Here is a 22,494-nt window from a genome sequence, read left to right on the forward strand (position 1 = left end):
AAAAAAATCAGAATTTAAAAAAATTTATAAATAATAATAAGATATGAAAAAATAATTAGTGCTTGTTTCCACTAATGTAAACTATCTTTAATCTTCGTTCAACTTACTCTTTTTTTAATCTTTAACGCATACCAGTCGTAATTTTGAAAATCTATTATATAAATCGAAGTAGTCGAAAGTAGAAGGATACCTTTTCATTATCAACAATTCCAATTTTATCTCTGCGCGATGATCGATTATAAAACAATATAGATATAAAGACTGCACAATCTTAAATATTGCATGACAGATGAAATTTCCAATGCTATTGCAATAACATTTGGACCGTAGGAATCAATTTTGGGTAGCATACAAATATTTTTACTGTCCCGACAGCGGCATCCAATTTCTACTCTCTCACAGCTCTGCGGCCGGTACAAGAGTTTCTTCTTGCGCATACAAATGCAGATCGTTGACGGTGGCGCAGATTTTACGAACATCGATCGCCAGGAACGGAATCATTCCTGGAATCATATCGGCGTAGAGCTCTCGTGACCTTTATTCGCTTTTACCTCGACGAAAATCCACCGCGTTTTCGAGGACTCCTCTGATATATAGGCACTCGAGAAGACGACGAGGGGACGAAGCCTCAGCGACGAGAGGAAAACGTGAAAGAAGTCTGGGAAAAGGGGTTCCCGATATTATCTCCGGCCAGCTTGGGTTTATAGGTTCATGTCGATAAGACACGTCGACAAGGGAGCACCTACACGAGACCCCATCGCTCGTTTAAGATGCCTTTAGAGAACGCCCAGGCATCTGTCACGCTCTCGACAAACAGCGAATCACTGTCGATCACATTCTTGTGAAAGAAAGAGAAAGGAGAGTGTCGTGACAACGATGTGATTAAATCAGAGACTAATCATCAAAATAACCAGATTTTAAACGACGGATATCTTTCATTCCGATGATTATAGTTTTGCGCCCGATTTTTTAGAATAGTGTGTGTTTGATATATTCTCATAGATTCTTTTAACGAAAAAATTAACAGGATCCGTTCGCAAATGGAAAAGGATACAGCTATCGGTTAGGTAACGATAGAAAGAGTCTCTTTCTGATACGCAGTTAACTAGCTTCCACTTTCGAAACAGCTTGTAATTCAAGACTCAAAAATTCCACTTTACAGCTATTTCCGCGCTGTTGTTTGAAAGCAAGTCGTCGTAAAACACGATAGAATACGGTAAATGTCGTCGGAGTGTCCGATCGTATGACTGTCTTAACAAACATCGTATTAATCAGCTCATTGCATTTACAGTTCAGCTCAACCGCACGAACTGGAGCTGCACTTAAAGACTTTACGGAAGGAGGCGACATTAGCGTGAAACTGAGGTTAACAACTCGTTTAAGACAATCAGATTTCATGATGCACTTAATCTTTAAGTAAGTAAGTAGGATGCTCAAAACACTCCAAACAGATTCTATTTTCATAGTTATATTTTTTAATAGCTGTATAGTGTTAAATTTACATTACTTTTATCCTTATGAAATAGAGGAATGTAAAAATAATGAATTTTAAAACCTCTAGGCGAAACTTTTATTTTTCTTTTCCAAGATAAGATTTTTAAAATAACTGTACATGGAGTGCTGTGGTCATTTACTTAAAGATTAAGCTTAAACAATGTACGAAGAAAGGAAGGAAGAGAGTTATATGTAAGGCTAGACTCTTCTGAAAACATAAAAAGACACATACTCTTTAAAATTGCGCTATGAGTATTCATTCAATTTCATATGAAAGATAAATTCGAGAAGCAAAAAGCATTAATAATTAATCATTAAAATCGAGGAAAAAAGAGACATGTAAGACAATTGTATCTATCTCTTTATGTAAGCAATTACGTCTTGTAAAAAAATAGAAAGATGTATGATACATGGAAATGGTTGGGTTTGTTAGACCCTAGCGTGCAGTTTACGATTTTGCCAGAACGTGTACAGATCTTGGATTAAGGCGAGAGATTGTCGCGTTGTGTAATTTATAACCCAGCGTAAATCCAAATTTACAACCAGAGCATTGAAGAAGTAATTTCGTGCACTCAACGAAATTACTGCTAGATTCTGATGTTTAATTAATTTAGGAAATGAGAATATACTTAAGTTTATACGAGTAAAACATATTTGTCAAAAGTCGAAAATTATGTGTGCATTTCGAGTTTGATAAAAAGGTGATTCATTGTCAGTAACATGTTATTGATAATAATAACAGTAACAAAATAATGAATTTGTGACATATCTAATGCGATAATCTACGCCTCAAATACACGTGTTGCGGATTGGATCAGTTAATAAACATATCAAATATGAAATACAGTCAATTAGCAAGTCAATAAGTGATTAATGGTTATGAATATGCGAATTTCCATACGTCATTTATATACGTAATTTTACATATATGCGATGATTTACAAAAGTCTCCAAATGAATGATAACTCTGCATGTCCCAACATCATAGTAATCAAATTCACTTGGTTTTTCACCGTGATGCGTTTATAACTTTCTTGGAAGACGCTTGTAACAAAGTTTGTTCCGTATTTCGACCTTCGCAAAACCTCACCAGTTTTCGTAATTTACGATATCTGCAGATCCTCACGCATTAAAGTTCAGTTACATTTGCGACTACTAAGCGGCCGCGTTCCTAATGCACAGCCTTACGCGCGGCAGGCCAGTAACTTTCTCACTTCGTGGATTAGCTCTTTAGGCAGTTGCCGGAGGCGTGGATAATCGCGCGCGACCTGTACGGATGTAAAAACTACCAGGCATTACCGTAGGTATATCGTTTTATATGTATCTCCGGCTCAAGAGAAGCAATTTATGTTTACAAATGATAAAGCCCATTTGCGTAAATAGCACTGGAATGCCAAGATTTAATGTAACGCGGCGAATCATAAATTCACGCATACAATTTAAAATCAATCATTTTTGCAAACGCAATTGCGTCGGTAATGAATTCAGCATGAAATGTAAACTATGATGCACTGCCGCTAGAATGTACGACTCGAAAAACAATAACGCTCGCAATCAACAGTTCAACGCGAAATGTGAACATTAACGTATTAGGAAACGCGATTTTTCAACACGCACTACGTTGAGATTTTATAGCCGAGAATTCGCAGCAATTTTCGATCCACAATTTTCCAGATTAATTCCGTGTGGCTTGATCCACGTGTCCCGAGTGTAAAGAACAAAAGTTATACTATTCGTTATGTAAAAAATTATATTATTCACTACATGACAAAAAGTATCGAACGTGACACCCTTGGGAACGTAAACAGTGACTTTTTACTGGGTCGAACTATTTATCGTATAAAAATCGAACTGATAAAAATTGTCATTCGACCTACAAATAACGATGCTTAAAAATAGATGGCCGAACATTTTTAGTGCGTTTGATTCGCGCAGGCGTTGCGTCACGACGAGGGTCGTCGCCGTCATAGATCACATCAGAATAGGGACGTTCTGCGTGAACACACGTTGGCACCAGGTTTGAAAAAAGTCCGCTAGCGGACGAGAACACGTTGGGAACTGGGATACCGAGCTTGGAACTCGGACGCTCGAAAATTATGTGGTCGACTGATATATTTCCCATTCGCCTTGAATTAATGTATCGCCAATATTACGGCGATGCATCAAAAACCGCCTGACCCCTCCTCCATCGTGCCGTCTAAAAATTGCCGTTGTTGATGCATTGGAGTGCCACGCGAATGTACCGCCATGCACGGTGAATTGTGTTGCGCCGATCACGGTGGTGCATAGCTGCGATGTAATGTATACTCTTTTTTTTCTCGTTGACTCCTGCTGACTGACATTCCAATGATGTTTATGTCGATATTACTCATGCAAACGCGCAATCTTTGCGTTGATAAAATTTCAATCGATCGGTCATGTTATCCGCCGTAAAAAAATCGCGCGATTCCGACAAATTTCTAAAAGCTCAAATAAAAAAATCAAATAGAAAAAAATCCATTCCTTTTATCGAATTTCATTTCCAAGCCACATTAATGCGATAATCCGATACTATAAATGTTTAATTCCTGTGTAGTCTCTACGAGATTCCAGATTCTGATATATCTCACGCAGACGAAAGGCTTATCGAATTGATAAATGCGATAACGAGCTTCTTTAGGGATACCTTGAGTTATTTATGTCAGATTTACCTTTATCTATTACAGTTGTAAAACGTTGCTTTGTGAAGCATTAGAAATTAATAATCTGACCTGCTAGAGCACGCTTACTCGCCGCAAGGGATATATGACGATACGATGCAACTAGGAGAGAGAGATAGAGGATTCACATGATATATTTTATATGAGGCAGCGCGATGGCTTCTGGATATATTCCTATTAACGTCAAGAGATCGTATATCGGCTACTTGGAAATTCTTACTACGACGGCGATAAAGTCCGACGCAACTGTTAAAATAAATTTGTTATTCGAAGCTTAAAGTCTCGCAACTTGAAAGAATTGCATCCGAAACACATTCATCACCAAATCGGTGTGTTTTAAATCCCACGAAATGTTGCATCTTCTGGTACAAAGGCAATTTAAACGAATGACCGTTTTTCTTTGTGAAAAGAGAAGATAGCGGGTGTTTTCCACACCGAACAACAGTTGCCATGGTTCCCATGCAATTAAAGAAATGGTACTTCGAAGGTAGATATATTCGCGAAGCTATCGTTTGCATTACGTAAGAAGCTGTCCTCCGTTTTCTTCCTCCTTTCTCCTTCGCCGTGTCTAATTCCCTTACGTCCTATTTTGCAGCGTTGCATATTTATGAGTTTTACAAGCTAGCGAAAGGCGCTTTCAATACTCGTGCATTTTAAGCCAAAGGCTCGATTAGAAAACCCATTCTTTTCTCATTGTTTACTCGCAACACCAAACAAAATGTTTTATTATTAACATTTTTCGCTGACAATCCCTTATTTCATTAAACAATAACTTATTAATCGTACTCTTCACAATATTCCATGATTAATAATCTATTTTTGTCTTTGATTCTTTCTATTTTTGCTGCATTAACAAAATAATGTGATGTAAAAATAATCACAAATTGTTTTCCAATGTATATTTAATTAAAAAAATGTTTCTCATAGCTTATGCAAATAAACCTTTTACTTTTGTATGACCAGTATAAATTATTTTTCTTTTCTTAATATATATAGAGTCACAATAAAAAAATTCAATTTTCTGTCTTCTACACATGCACTCAGCTCAACCGACTGTCCGCATGTACGCTATAACGGACATATGTGCCGGATGTTGAGCGAATTTTCATTAAAACTTTACGACATTTTACTTACTGACGAAAAAAAATATCTTGTCATTCGTTTATAAATAGAATAATATTGCTGTCTGCCATATTTATTTTTGTGCTATCATAAGTTTCGCTTCCGAATAATTAAAATACAGTTACGTAAGATAAATATTCACGATAGTTCAACGTTATCGAGTCTACATCGTGCGATCAGTCATCCAAAAAAAAAAAGCTCAACGCGTCCATAAAAATACCATGTTTCTATATTATTCTGCACAGGGTCGATAAAACTGGAAAACGAAAAACCGCCAGATCGGAGTAATCCCGCGATATGTACTCAACGTTACCGTATATACACGTATCGAATTATAGACGTGCATCAGCGACGGATCGAATACAGGACATATTCAATATGCGGCGCCTGCTATTTGCATAGTCATCGAATGTGGCTGTATTGGGCAGAGCGAGAAGAGAAGTATAGATCGAAAAGAGAAATTATGAGCGATAATGAGAGGGACAAAGAGATGTAGAATGGAAAAGAGAAAATAGGAGGATAGAGAAGCAGAGTGAAAAGCGATGGTCAGTAGTGCTTTGGGAATAATCAGCGCGAGGCAAACGCATCCGATATTCCATGGAATTGACCCTTCCATGACTGGCCGAAAATGCAAACAATGATGAAATCTCCATGAGGACCGAACGATTATACTCTCGGGATTTTGCGTAACGTTAATATCCACGGCAATGCTTGACGTGGCCTGATATTCGTTGATAATCACCGTGTCCAAACGGTCGAATTATTGTTCCGCGAATAGTACCGATTTTCTCACGAGTCATCCAGATGCAATGCATCAGGATCAGTTCGACAGAAAAAGTACAAACTTCGTATCGATACTTTTTGCACTGCTAATTATTTATACAGTTACATTATCTGTTTCGAGCGAACGAATTGTAAACGGAAATTGTGAGAGCTCGAAGATAATAGGACGCCAACATGCGCGTGATTATCTGAGCTTTCGTAATGCGCTTAGTGTGATTAAAAGAATAATTAATGGAACGAGATTCTACGAGAAAGCATGTGCTCATTGGAGCAACAAATGTTACGCTGATACATTTATTAACCATGGAAAGTCATTTGACAAACTATTAAGCTAAAAACATGAAACAAAATGTAAGCACCAACGTAACAATAAATTAACACGCTTTGTGAACTCCTCTCGTAAAGCATGTCACCCCACAATACAAATTGTATACATTATAATTATATGTCGAAAAACAGTTCGTATAAAATTATACCTATTCATAAACGTCATTCCTTTCACGACACATATACACGTACATAAACTACGTCTACATTTATTACGCGATCTCAGGTATTTAAAGCTATTTAATTACAACATCACAACAATGTAAAATCATAAATTCGTCGTTATTTCAAGTGTTTATTGCACGATCAAATGTTTCTTATATACAATTATTTAATTTTCATCTGTGAAAATCGCCGTAGTTAATGCAAACATCGCTGCGTAGAACTAATATTTACACATAAAATAAACATGCTTTTCACGCTGAAAGAGAAATGAAGATATCCCAAGCTTTATATAAACATATTGTAAACATTCGTTTACATTAATTGAAAAGCATACATGTCTCGCTATATAGTTTAATAAAAAAGAATCATGCATTTCCAAGAAAAAAGAAGTAGATAATTTTTCTTCTCTCTTTCATTATCCCAAAACAGATAAATACAATTAGGAGCAACTGATTTATTTTCATTTATGCGAGACAACGCTATATTCAATTTTCCTCGCTTTCAAAGTTGAAGCACGTGCTAGTATCAATATTCACTGTGAATTATATTATATAACACAGCGGACTATTCAGCATGTACCAGATCTCTCGCGATGAAGGAACCGGCGAGCGCCAGTCAGGAGCCTAATTCTTATTCATGCGACGTAAACCGATCTCTTTAATCGGTACTCCGACCAGAATTTAGGATTTCTCAAACTGCCTTTTCTGGTCCTAGGTAGTTTCCGTTGCCAGCGGCATCTTAACGATTTCAAATCGCTTAGTCCATCTCACGATTTCTTTTCGCTCACGATGATCGCCAATTCAGGACATTTTCAATCTTTTTCACCTTTGAACATCTCGATCGTTATTAAGAAATTTTTGATGGAGAGTTCAAAAAATAATAGAGCATTTTCCATTTTCTGATTAATAAATTTCGATAAGGAAATGAACAAAAAAAAACAGATATCTACGCGATTAGGGTGAGTAGGAGGAAAAGGAGCGCAATCTTGGAGTGCATGCCAAGACGTAAGAGAAACTGCAAAATGGAACGAAGTTGCAGCGGAATTCGAGCGTTGGTAGTTTATTCCCGTACTTTAATTACCTAGTTATCCTGGCGATTTACATAATGTACCTTGCCCATCCTATACGGCATCGACTCCGCAGGCGAGGATTTCCAATCGGTTCGACTCCCTCGTGGATACCTAATCGTGCCGAAGGTAGTGTATAAGGGGAGGAGGATCCATGAGGAAGGAAGGGCACTCCAAGGCTATTAATTCCTTTAGGCTGCGGATCGTTATAACCCATTGTTCCCCACGGAACTCGCAGCGAGCCGTTGGTATAGCAGTGATATGTAGAGGCACGCGCACGGATTCGCGATCTCAGTAACACTGTAGTCGGCTCTAAGTTTGTAGATTTAAAAGACATAAATTGTAGATCGCGAATAAATTTATTGTTAAATGCATATCTCCGTTGATAGTTTTATGCTAGTTTTATCTGTAATTAAAGTATCAAAATTGTACCGTATTTTTCAGCTATAATTTATTAACAATATGTATAACGTCTCTTGAAAAAAAAATAGAATCAAAATTTTTAAAAATATTTAATTAGAATTAATAACAAACAAAAATGACTATAATTTTGAGATATGTGTATACGTTATAGACACATGTGTCAAAAATTGATATCATATGTTAAACAATCTCAAAGCATAAGAAAAAATCCCAGATTAATTTAATAAGTTCTAATTAATTGAAAATCTCGAAATATATGTATGTTGTTGTTTGTGCTTCAGATTGTGCAATTACTGAATGTAGCAAACGTGACTGATACAATATTCGGATTATAATTTATATCAATGTATTATCACGAATAAGTCATATATATCACTGCTGTATGCGTATAATATGAATGCAATATTACACTGGAAAGCTAATTCAGTCTCATTTGCTTAATATAGAGCTCATTCTCAGTCTATCCTATATACCTCTGCATTATCAGTGAAAGCGAATATCCTATCACGTACCGCATGTGATAGATATGTGGCATTATATAGCTATCAAATAGATACATAGATCAAAATAGATATACTGTGTACATCACGTCCTATTATGTGTCACATGAGTTGGATCTATAGAACGGAATATATAGCGAGATGCTCTTACACCGCTGACGACGGAAAGCAATCATCGGTACTTTAATACTTTAATACTTTATATAAGTGTACCTGCATTCTTCTCTTTCTACCTCAAAGTACTTATAGTAAGAGACTATATCTTACGAACAAACATGATGTGCAAAATATTTCGTAAATGGTTATTAACTGGTGCTTGTCACATCATCTTTAGATAGAAAAGAATAAATAATATCTCATAAAATTTATTAGTTTCTTTTAAGAATATATCAGGTGTATAATCTTCGTAAAAAGTAATTGGAATTAGAAATTTATACTTTATTTATAAAAATAAATGTTACATTAATATGAAAGTTCAATAAGATCAATATTTATATTTAACAATGTAATTATAGTTTAAATTTTTTCATTTTATTTTCATTATTTTCTAAAAACATGTTTATTTCTTATTAAAATAATTTCTGATCTAGGTTTTAAATTGCTGTCTTTTTATATTACTTTCAGATTTAGAAAAATCCGTAATTTTTTCATTTTTTCATTTTGTTAAAAATACATACATGATACATCTTTAATGTTCAATTAACGACATTTAACGACGGAACACAGAGGAGACGAATCTCTCACAGAGAATGACTTTCCGTATTAAACCGATCTTCAGTGACTTTACTTTAAGTGTGTTAATAAAGTATTGTAAGTAGATTCTATAGTTATTAACTAAAGAAAGAGCAGAAGAAAATAAGGGGTGAAAAGGAAGTTCTAGAGTAAGTTCTAAACCAATAAACTTCGTATTTCTGTATGGAGATATAGCTTTTAGTAAATGATCATAGTACCAGTTTAAATATTGTTGCAAAGTATCTCATAATGGTTCTTGAAGAAGAAATATCATTCCTCCTCATACATAAAATATAAGATAATTTGAAAGTTATCCAAAGATCTTATATTTTCTTTGTGTTGTTTTCGTAAAATATTCTTTCTAGTTGTTTATAATTAGTTTATAATTAAGCTCCCTCTTGTATTATTTATATAAAAGCTAAAAGAAGCGACGACATAAATTGTAGAGTACTCCATGTAACATTCTTTTTCTATTTTCGTCAACAGATTACGATCATGCGACATGGGCACTGAAACCCCATGTAATGTATTAACAAACGCGACACACCTTCAGTACAAAGTTAGCTCGTTTATATTCTTTTTGCTCGCGTGCAAAAACCGTGGTGAGATTACGGCTGTGCGGGAATGCTTTCAACGATAAACTCTCGCATTATGCATAAGTCTCTTTCGGCGCGAGCGTTGTTATTTCTATGAATTTCAAACCGCATTCACGCGTTTCTATCTCCAGGCGCACATGTACACGGGTTTACGCTCATAGAATCGAAGATTAGCGTACGCGTCAACTCTCACGATTTCGAAGACACGCGTACTCGCGGATCTCTCGCATACGTAGCGGACTCGGTCGTGCAAGATCCCACGGAGGTCGTAGAAAACGTGACCAGACGATCATAACTTGAAAGTAGCCGGCGAACAACTGCTAAGGGGCGGGTTAACGAGGCCGCCCTGCGAGGGTTAATGGGTTAACAGGACAACGCGAGGCCTGCTATATCGTAGCAGCGTCGTCCTTAATTCACAACGCGTGGGAGCCGGCTTAAGGGGGATACGAGGTTCTCGAGTTCTGATAAAGTGGCCTTTCTTCCCGACATCATCGCGATTAAACGAACATAAATGTAGAACTACTCCTCGCGCATACGAATATTCATCTTGCTATAAATATGGGTGTATTACGTTAGTTATTATCCTTAATGTCGACTTTTAGTATAAAGATTTTGATGTACGGCTTATTAGATTTATCATTTGAAATTAACATTCTTTAATACAATATATAGGAAAGAAGAAATTATAAAATTACAATTTAGAATAAAAATAAAATTTAACATCCTATTAAGTGAATTTCTTTTTTGGTATATTATAACAAAAAAATTGAAAGTAGTGCAAATGCAAAAGCTTAAAAATTTTGTGTTTAGATTTGAAAAAGCTTCAATCTCTTCAAATCCCCGAGTTGAGGATAAATGAAAATTCTTCATTATGCTGCGAGAGATGAAAAAATAAAATTTTTCAGAATACCAAATGTTGTTGCCTGCACCTTTAAAAGCAAGTTTGGACAAGTGCATTCGTTTATTCATGTACCTCATAGTTATTACCCTACGTATTTGTTTATACTTGTATCTTGTGAAAAGATGAGGTTTACCTTGTCGTAGCGCAAGGTAAACGCGAAAAGTGGAAAACTGCGAGCAATAGAGAGAGAGAGAGAGAGAGAGAGAGAGAGAGAGAGAGAGAGAGAGAGAGAGAGAGAGAGAGAGAGAGAGATGAAAAGAGGAAGACACAGAAGCATAAAAGAAGCAAGAAGCAATCCGGATACGAAACGAAGCACGTCGTGGGTTGAGTCTACTCAAATCGAGTAGAGGGTCTCGGGAGGTGACACAACTGACACCTCGTAATACCGAGGCTTGGACCGCTGCCAGTTTGCATAAGAATTGCACATCCCATGCACACCCGATGCGCTTGTATTGAGAGCTGGTAACCTCCGTCTCTACCGCAGCTTGCTATCCATTCGATAGTCAATACGACGTGACACAACATGTCGCTACGTGCGCGTTCCCAGTTTGACGCTTCCAATCTGTGTTACATAAAGGATAAACCAATAGAATATCATAGCTACATAAAGAATGCGACTATCTCACGATGTTATCTCGAAAATAAACGTTCTGTATTTGCTAGTGAAGATCGAAAAAGCTGCAACGCGCGAATTGTTCTGTCTCAAAGATGGAAAATTTTAAAAACATCGATCCTCTTTTTAAAAAAAAAGTTCTTGTTTCCATAAAGAATTTGAAATATGTCTATCGATAACCTAGAATGTACAAAATTCTTAAATTGCAACGTACAAAATAAGAACAAGTATATAGAATATTATTTTGACAATTGTTCAATATATATTATGAATTAATATTGTGCATTGAAACTAAAAAATATTACAGGACATGCAAATATTTCTCCATAATTATTTATAAACGATAATTAAGATATTTTGGTCGCCAAAGGTTTGGTGGCAAAAGTAATCCTTAGCAAAAGACATAACTGCAAAACGCAAAGCGATTCCCGTGGTGATCCATGATGTAACGACCGCCCATCCTCAGAAGAACTGTATTTATCTCTTGCGCGTACGACCGCCGACTTTAAACGGTATTCAGTGTACCACCGATTACAGAATTTACGGTGCATGTTATTTATCGACTATTGAATTTCAGATCAATTTTGCCCTGTAATTCATATCCGTGCAAGCAGCTTATCATACAAATCCATGCAAGATCATGGACGCTTCGATTATCATAAGAGATCTCCCATGTTCCTCTTGCGTAAAACGACAGGGAGATCTTATCTTTCCGCCACTGTTACTCAACGGTGTCATCCGTTTGTTATCCTTCGTCGATTGGTACTGCCACTCGAGATTTCACGCGCACACTATACAATTTTCGCTCCTTCCGTAACTTCAAGCAACCCTCGAACAAAGTAGCGGGAATTCTGCTACACTTCTATGATAATCTCGCGCTCGCGTGATTCTTATTTGAGACGATCCTCTGAAGTTACCGGTTTCATTAATCTCCACACGCACGATCTGATACTAAATCAGTATATATACGCTGTTCAATAACGCATTTATGGCGAGACGCTATATCATGCTCGCACCTTTTTTATAATCCGCACGTTATGGTTTGCAACATAGTGCCTGGAATTGCTCATACAGAACGTAATCATAAGAAAGCGAGTTAATCGCATAATATATCTACGAGCATACAAAATATACCGGCGTACTTATATCAGACGATATTACATTAACATGTAACGAAGCGGAAAATCGTAACAACAGTTGTTATTTAGAATTATACATGCACGCATGCGTTATCTTATCTCGGTAAAATGTACACGCAGGTGTATGTGTTTCATATTGGGCGCCCCTAACTTCTCGAGTAAAGTAACATGTAAATTTCTCCGCTCTTGATCAGCATGGCACTATCAGCCAAGTCATTATTCGCGAGATCTGATTCGCGGAGGCATGCCGTCGTTCAGCGCTTTGGCAGGAATGCGGAGTGCAATGATCGTCTAAACGATACGTATCGCAGCGTCGACGAGTAAGCGCGTGTATACGTTGCAATGCTCTCATTTATTGTCCGGCGATTTGAGGATTTCAGGTCAAATTCTTATCGTCCCGTTTTACGAAACGTTTCACTCTGAAATTGCTATTTCTCCTCTCGATACACGACTCTATCAATTAGTTTTTACTCGAACGGAAAACTTGACTTCTTGCTCATTGGGGCTAAAAACCTCCGGGTGATCTTCATCCTCGTAATCGCAGGGGAAAAAATCGTAATTGCATCGATTTAAAACCTTTTCCGATTCGAAGTTAAGTTCCATTAAGCTCCAAGACTTCTTACTGGCTCATATATCTCGATAATGCATGCAAGAGTCGATTCCATCGGAGCCTCGTTCTGTTTGACAGTACTTAAAAAACTCAAATAGTCGTGCAAGATCATGTCCATCATAACCAACTAATGTTTCAGAGCAGTTGCAACTTTATAATGTTTTCTTTGACAGTTTTCATTTAATTAAAAGAAAATGATAAAAAACAAAGCCTTTGCTATTATTATTTTAAAATTATTACTAGTGATAAGTACATGGAGCCAACAATTTAATTTCCTTTATAGTGTGTTATCATCTGCTTTTTAACTAAATTACATTTTATTAACTATTCTCCTTTCTTGGTTCGTAATAAAATTTCCTGTTTCTTTAAAGAAAAAAAAAGTTACTACTGACGTGAAAGAATAAATGACATCTTTCAACCTCTTCTTTATATAAATTGTGGAAAATACAGTACGTTCTTTTTAAACACAATTATGGATAATTTATATTTTAAATTGCCTTCTTATATGTTAACATATCATAGCGTCACTTATCTTTGTGCTGACTAAGAACGCATGTCCATAGACGATGTCTGATTTTATCTATGTACATCGACGTTACTACCGATCAAAGAACTGCTGATCCCGCGAGGCACTGTAAGTTTAAACTGTCTATGACTACACGGAATTTTACAAGGACCTTCTTTGACATAGTCATCCTTACATGCAGATCGAAATTCTGCGGACAATACCCGTGGTGACTATCAATTCGCATACTAGATTACATGCCAGCGTGAATCGATCGTTTTTGTCAACGTTTGTATTTTATATTATTATATACTATACTCTATAATAACTCATATATATATATATATATATGTACCATATAAAAAAATTTTGTTACATTAAATTTTAGTAACAAATTTTTTATTGAGAAGTTGTTAAAATCAAAAATATAAAATCATAGGTTACCACGCAGTTTTCTAATTTTCGATATTATATAATACTTTCGTAAGTCAGTTTTTTACAAATTAAGATTCTATAAAAAAAATAAATTTCTACTTAAACTTTAAATTAAGAAATGTGATTTTGTTACCAACTCATTGCCCAGGAACCAAATTTGTCAAAGGCCTCTCACAATTTAAATTGCTCTGAAATTGTCGATACCTTTACCTACATTCTTATCCAGGAAAAAACCAAATTGATGAAAGAATCCGTTATTAAATTTAAACTCAATTTCACGGGGCAGCCATGTACGTGTTACGTGGATGAATGAGTGAACGGTACGACGATGGAAAAATTCTCTTGCGAGACCGCAATACATCTAATTAATCGCCATATCTCACGGGGAAAACTCGGCTTTATTAAAACTGCGTTAAACGAGATGAATTTACGAAATCAACAAAACTTTTTCTTGCGCTACGCAGCGAGAATAATGCGAAAAAAGAGGGAACCTTGTAATAAGGCGACATCTCAAGAGCTTCTGTCTTGAGAAAGAGACAAGGAAATTCCACTCGCCGCACCACCCGCCGTTTTCTCTACGGAAATTTTATTATGCTTCCGTGAAGAGTTTCCTCGCGCGAAGAACGAGCGAGAGATGATGCTAGAGAGATGACAAAATGAAGAGAGAGAGAGAGAGAGAGAGAGAGAGAGAGAGAACTCAAGTGTCTCTTTTCTTTTCGCGCTAAAACGGTATTTTAAATTTTGTATGTTGAATATGTGTTTCGGAATATCCATAGTTTCCTTCGATAAAACGGAGTGATAGATACTCTTTAAATCTGCATTGTACTCACTTAGCCGTATCGCAACGGGTGTATTGTCCATTCCCAGAAATTACCGATGCATTAAGAAAGAAACGATTTCCGACTTTTATTCAGAGAATTACGAGCGTAAAATAACGGTCGATCGTTTTTAATTGCGATCCTCGAACACTTCTGGTAAACACAGGGAGCGAGAGATGATAACGTAACGTCATTAACAGCTGCATAATACTATTAAATGTTATCACTTTTAATCAATACTTCAATACTTCATTAATGGAATTATGCAAATTTAACGATACGTGTCACGTGAAATATTGTGCTACACACAGGAAACGATTCAAGTCGTATGTTTCCGAACAAATCATTATATTTCGTGATATTCCGAAATTTCACTGAGAGGTTTATTGATTGCATTTCATCAGGATGCAATACCGAACCGACCATGCATAACAGAGAAGAGCATTTAATTTCAATGACTAGCATTAACACGTAAATCTGCTCGAGGTAGATTATCCTTGAAATGTCGTGCATTCCGTTGAAAATCTGGCTTCGTGAAGAAAAAAAAAGGACAATCTGGAGAGCTTCGGTGAGTGAAGTGAGAACTTCATCGAAGTTCTCGCTATCAACTTTCAAAAACTGTTGAGACTGCCTCCGTTCTTTGCCATCGTGTAAGGCTTTTCGTGAGTTTCACAGCGTACACACTTACATACTTCACATACGGTACGGTGCAGATCAAAGTAATGGAAATTTCTTCATCATTCCATCGTCTTGTGAGAAGCTTTCATTACGCAGATTTCGCGTGCGCTCGCCTTGACTTGAATGCTTTGCAGAATATTACTTTAGAATTTCCATAAGAACGCTTAACTCAAACGATCACTTCACCTTGTCCCAGCTTCTCCTACCTCTCTTTCTTTCTTTCATTCCCTTCTTCCTCCTTCTCTCTTCCCCTCCTTGTTTCCATTGAACTGTGGTCCAAACATATTTTCCAACGCCTTTTATCACTCAACATTCTGAGTAAGTGCTTCTCCTTTATAACCCACTGTACCAAACGTGAATTCATTCGAACCAATACCTAATTCAATGCCAACTGCCTTTTCTCCTTCCGTTCTTTCTTCACGGACCGACGCTCGTGAGTTTCGCATTTACGGAAATCTCGGTAGTGAGTTGTGCCGCGTATTCATGAATCACATTTTCCGTAAAATAGATCCGCCAAACCGCCGTCCGCCACGGCACGCTGCCTTCTCGACAGAATCTATTGTGGAGTCGACACTACCCGTCACTTCGCTGCACGTCTTCTGAATTAGAGACACTTTAACGTGGCAAGAGCAACAGTTTAAACGAAAAATACTGTTACATAATCGATGAGAGGAAATTATCAGATCAAAATAATAGTATTAATTATATTAATTGTAAATTTATTAAATGTTTCATATGCCGAATATTGCAAATTTTATTTGTTTAAAATATAAGTTTTGTTTAAAAAACTTTTAAATATTAAAATATATATTAAAGTATCTTAAATATGATAATTATTTTCTGTTATACATGAATTAATCAGTCAAAGGCAAACTTTTTGTAGTTCCTTTGATGCATAAGAAAGAAACGTTAAAAAAGTTTTCCTTCGTTTATTTTCTGTATGCATGGGCAAGTATAATATAAGATACCTCTTTCCTTCTCTTTCTTTCTCTCGCTTTCATAGTTTTTTTTCATAATACGAACAAAAATAATGCGCTCGCTAATAAGCAGCTTTAAAAAAAACTGCTTTCCTTAATTATTGAATAACGACGAAGTCATTGAGAGTCTATTTTTACAATGAAGTGCAAGAGTTTAGAAATGAGATTGTGGAAGAACTCGACATTCCTTCTCGGCAGCGGCAATTTTACTTTGCCAAGTTAATTAAAACCTCATCCCGATAACATCGAAAACTGAGCGGTGTAAAGTAAGCAATGAAGAAGAACTGTACTTACGATCTCGAAAGAAATTTTGATTATCGTAGTGACATTTTTTATTCTGACACATTCTACATTTTATATTTTATAGTCTAACGTTCAAATATGTAGGTTATGCATACTAATGTAATATCAAATAAAATTTTTAATTATCTCTTAATATAATTTAGCTATTATTTAATATGCACAAAAACTTTTACATTACGATTAATCCAGATTAATCAAAATTTTTTTTCTCCTATCTTGTTAAGCTGTACAATTAAAAGTAATAAATATTTTATTCGAATAAATCGTTTTTATATTATTCCATAGTAAACGCACTGATGCATTTTTTGAGGTTCCTCGCAATTTAACACAGTTTTGATGTCAAGCAACGTAACCAAGGCGCTGAATACCATATTTGTATCATAGTTAAAATTAAAGCAAAATTGTAATTATGTATATTTTGCAACACGTACATAGCGAATTGAATAGAAAGGAAATTCTACGAAAATTATGTTGAAGTATTAAGAGATAAATCAGCTATGTATCTAAACAAATCTTTTAAAATGCATTGTATCGCAAGTGAGCCATGAGATATTAAATTGGCGAAAGTTCCGTTCATATAATAGATGAGAAGCTTGAAGAATTCCTAACGCGCACTTTATTTTGCCTATAAGATACGCGGCCAGCGCGTATCGTGATTATGATATTCACTAAGAATTTAAGGAATATCAAATTACGAATACCGTGAGGCTACTCGCGCGCGTCCTTCTCACAAATCCATCGAAATTTCATTAGACCGGAGTGCATCTTTTCATACCGCCGCAAGTGAAAAGTTGACTTAAGAAACTTTAAAGCCCGTGGAGCACTTTATGGATCAATTATTAGTTGAACGAAGTAAGTTGCACCGACTTCGGTAATGTACCATCCCGTCCCGTTTAAGGTATGGGCGCGCCATATAGTTTAAGGATTATGCACATACCGACGTACGAAGTCGAACATGGATTAAATTAATGATGCAACATCTATGTTAACTGTATGAAGTAGTTAGCTAATGGTATACGTTAGCAACAAAGGGCGGTCTCGCATAATTTTGAGTGCGTGCTGCTTGAAATTCGCATTTACCCCAAAGTTTATGTTGACGCTACACAATAATCCATTTGCCTAATAATTACGTAATATTTTCTTCCTTTTCAATTTTATGTTTAATTTCTACTCTCATTTTATTACGAATTTTCATGAAACAATACTAATTATTAATTAATAAATTAATATAATATAAATTAAAATTATTATTGATTCGATATATAATTGTAAATTTATGCAAAGGTTAATTGCAAAGGTTCGAGATTAATGCAAATCAACATTAATTAGTCCTTCACCAGTATATAAAATCCAAATTATCCTTCATACGTCAAAGAAGACAAATTATAAACATTAATACATGCTTTTAAATGATTATATGTAACGATAATTAAGATAGTTAATGCGAAACTATTATTGTTTACCTACAAACATCGCTACTCTTATTACGAAGCAGTCAAATTGATCGTTCATTTATTAACGTAATGGTTATGGAAGCTATTTCATCTTAATTAAGAGTAAAATTTATAGTACTGCTCAAATTACACGCACAAATTTAATATCCACATTTTATTATAATAATAGTAATAATAATAATAATACAAATAATTAGTATAAATTAGTGTTTGATTATGTATGAAATTATAAATACGTAATTTAACGATATTTTTTCCTTTAAATCGTGTCTCATACGCGACATGGTGCAGATTCCGATTTCGATCAATATATCACAGTTATCATAAATAGGCACTTACAACTAATAAATAGTGAAGGAAACGCAATATAAGTTATCTCACGATCCTATCGTGTGCGGCTATAACCGTGGCTAAAAGCTTTTAGTATGTAAAGTACGGGATGACCGCCGTCCATCGCAACGATATTATCGATGAAATACGAAACGGAAGGTAGACAGAGATGGAAAAAAAAAAGAGAGAAAGAGAGGTAAGCAGAAAGAGTCGGAAAGGAATAAAGAAGGAGAGAAAGAGGTAGTTGAAAAATAGAGGAACGAGAAGATCGGCGGAGTATGTGATTTCACATAGGATCGAAAAGACGGAGAGGTCCCCTCTTTCGACCATTAGAGACCGCACACATATACTACATATATTTATACTCTCAGCCAGTTCTCGAATGGCCAACGGAAGCGTGAAATTCCCAATTTCTTTTCTCACCCAGCGAGAATATCCTAGCTAGCGGTTCCTGGTCTTCCCTTTTCCTTGGCCACCCACATAGATATGCACGTGTATATATGTGTGTGTATGTGTACGCTTGAGTGTGTGGATATGTACATAATACAATACATACGCCTGTACTCATGCGCGTGGACCCGTGCGTCCTTCCGAAGCACTTGTCTCCTTTCGTAGGCGACACGAATTACGAATCTCGAATCTCGAATCTCGAATTGAACGGATAGCGGTAAAAGGATCAATGAACGGGTAAGGTGCGGCGAGGGGCTTATACCGAAGGAAATACCCGGTGTAATTTCTGCTATCCGTCTCTAACTCTCGAGATGGTTCTTGTACACGCCCCCGTGGGAGACACCTGTTTCCCCGTATCGGTTTGAATTCCTCTAACCCGAGGTGGCTACACTCCGCGGATCGATAACAGCGGCTGCCTGCAGGATCGTTCGCGTCTACAGAGACTTGTCAGAGAAAGATCGGAAACATTACGCTCTCAGATAAACACATTCTACACCCAATTATACAAGACAAACAATTCTTAGTAATGACATCCGCGATCGGGAAGACGCGCTGACTGGCAACTTCTTTGATGAAACGACAATGGAACGCAAGTCTAACGCGATAATCATGGTCTTGTCTCTCTGAAAGACTATTTATTCTTGCATCAAACGCGATAGCTAAAATAATAATAACATTAGAGAAATATATAAAACATAATTGAGTTGCGTACAAACGTTTTGTTGTGAATTAATTTATTCTTCGTATCAAAATCGATCATAATGTAATTTATTTATTTTTCTTTCGAAATAATTGTTAAATTAATTCATGTTACGATTATTTATGATTATGTAATCTCCATTGCCAACAAGAAAAATTAAATCAAGTATAAATTAAGTACAAATAATTCTATATTAAATAATAATAATTTTAATATTTTTCTTTTAAGAAAAAGAAGGTAAAAACAACGCGATATGTCTAAATAAATATGAAAAACATAAAAAGTGAACTCTCTTGTAATTAATACATATAAAATTGAGCAATTTTATTAAATAAATAGGTAGATTTAACATTAAGGAATTAAAAACAGCATCTTTTTCTTCATGAATTATATACGGCGATTATAAAGGACAAGAAGAAATATTCTTCAAGCATCAAGAAACTTTAGAGGTGCTGAGAAAAATGAACTTAGCCGATTATTTAAAGCAAGTAAATTACTTTTTCCATGAAGAATGAAAGGATAGAAATACTGCGCGATAGCGGAAAATGCGATAAAAGGGATTACTTAAAAATTATCAAAGCCTTGTAAATTGTATAATGTATAATATTATATGTAATTAAACAGATGTTCTTGTGATAAAAAATGTACTCATTGTTTATTACGTTCTATACTAAGATATTTTCTATAAAATCTCACGGAGATTTTTAGGAATATAGTCACGCGTTTCCTCGGAAAAAAAAGAAGACAGCTAAAAGCAATCTCCGCCAATCAATATCCTGGATATCCTTCAGCCTTCTGCATCTTGTGAAACATTTCCTTCCGGCTGAAATCTTAGCGACCTCCAAGGACTTGAATATCGGTATTCGGATCAGAATCGGTGGACCTCGAAGACTCTCGCGGCTCCGATTGAAATGTTCTCTGCGGCGAGCGTACCAGCTGCCGAAGCCGCTTTGGCTTGCGGTAACCATGAACTTCCGCCTCTGTTCTGTTCGGTTCCGCGCGCTTTCCTGCGCGCACACGTACACGTTTCAACGATCGTGTCTATCGGGGGGGAGGATCCCGTAGTCCTCGAACTTATACACCTTCATCTAAGTATGTACCTACGTAGGCAACTCAGTGGTACACTGACGCGAGATACGTACGGCCGTTCGTCGAGCTCCGCGAGCGTGACCACTGCGTGCACACAAAAGTATGCGTGCACCTTGGTAAGCCGCAAGTGTAAAAAAAACCGCCCGATACCAGTGCGCGGCGATGCAGCGAAGCATAGAGTTGAAAATACTTACAAGGAACCAAACGCGGTAGCGAAAGATTGAGGCAGGAAGGAAAGAGAAGACTGTTGAAATGACCGCGGATGAAGAGAAGGAGAAGTGGTGTGGCCGGGAGCACATGGGAGTACATGGGGTCATTGGGGCCATGGGTCCACATCACGGTACCGCAACGCAGGGATGCGGATGTGCTTAACCCCCCAAGAAGATCCTCTTCGTCACCGTACGGTAGTTTAACAAATGTATTCCCCGACAAAGTGCACAGCGTCGTATTTTCGAGGCGGACGATGGATCGACGCTGTATACACGCATTCGTTCCGGTATGTCTTTTAACGGTCTAAGTAGAAAAGGGTTGATGCGCTAGGTGCGCTGGCGGCAGATATACGTTTGAATAGGAAACGTCAAATAAATAAATCTCGCGAAAAGACCCGGCCGTTACTTATTAACGCTGACAGGTCTTCATTGCCACGTGTGCACATGCGTGCGTGCGTAGATATGTGTATTCTAATGTACCTGCGAGAAGAGCGGCAATATACGCTAAATCGTAGGAAGCAGGAAAATGGGCGAGCTGAATAATGCTCGGTTAATATCGATTACACCGGTCGAGGAACTTAGCCGCTCGCGGCCGTAGGAAATGATTTCGCGGAACGAGCTTATAGCCCCCATTGGATTACTAAGAGGGAGAGAACAGGGACGTGAAGCATCTCCGTTAAGGCAACGTATTAATATCCTCTCTACTTAGCGAAGCGTTTACTGCTTACGCGCTGTTCACCGATAGTCAAGACGTGCCACGCTGGCGGACATAATTAACTATAACACCCAAGTCAAAGGAAGCCGATCTCCGCGGAATCGTCTCTTTTCTTTCAGTTTCTCAATTTTGTGCTCCCCGGTGCCGTTTAATCTCGGATAAGACAACGTGGAACACGCATGATGCATCAAATTAAAGGTCAAACTTCATCGCGCGTATTCGTCTTCGATTTCCGACGTACAGACAGCGATCAGAAAGGATTGTATGGTACACACAATGTGTACACGAAGAATAGCTAATGTCGGTATGCCGACTAACGGTTTTATATGAATGCACGAAACGCTGCTTTGTTTTCTCATGTCATCGATTTTCTCACGTGAAATCTTAACTCACTTCAAGATTTATATATCAACGTTTTCGATATTTTTGTTATACATAATTCATGATCAATATTGATAGTAAATATTAGAATATTTATAGTAGATAGTATTAGACTTTTATATTAGACGAGTGAAAGGAAATAAAAATTCTTTATGTAATACATACATAAGTAAAAAAGTAAATTTACTTTATAAAAAAACTTTATAAGAAACATTCTACGATTACTATTCTTATTCACATATTTTTATTACGTGCATTTATATCTTTAATTATGAAAATA

General features: G+C 36.6%; 1 protein-coding gene and 1 long non-coding RNA gene across 5 annotated transcripts in view; one reads left to right on the forward strand and one right to left on the reverse strand.

Moving 5' to 3' along the window:
- Window positions 1-22,494, reverse strand: part of Atg16 (Autophagy-related 16) — a 408,498-nt gene that overhangs the window by 286,151 nt on the left and 99,853 nt on the right. The window lies entirely within an intron of this gene.
- The window catches only part of LOC147908235 (uncharacterized), a 36,851-nt gene continuing 15,315 nt past the window's right edge, over window positions 959-22,494 (forward strand). Inside the window, exon 1 of the long non-coding RNA XR_015546313.1 lies at window positions 959-21,405. This is a non-coding gene — a long non-coding RNA (uncharacterized LOC147908235). The remainder of the gene's footprint in view (window positions 21,406-22,494) is intronic.

The sequence above is a fragment of the Acromyrmex echinatior genome, chromosome 10 (assembly GCF_024713525.1).
Source record: "Acromyrmex echinatior isolate Ae372 chromosome 10, ASM2471352v2, whole genome shotgun sequence".
Classification (NCBI taxonomy): Eukaryota; Metazoa; Arthropoda; class Insecta; order Hymenoptera; family Formicidae; genus Acromyrmex; species Acromyrmex echinatior.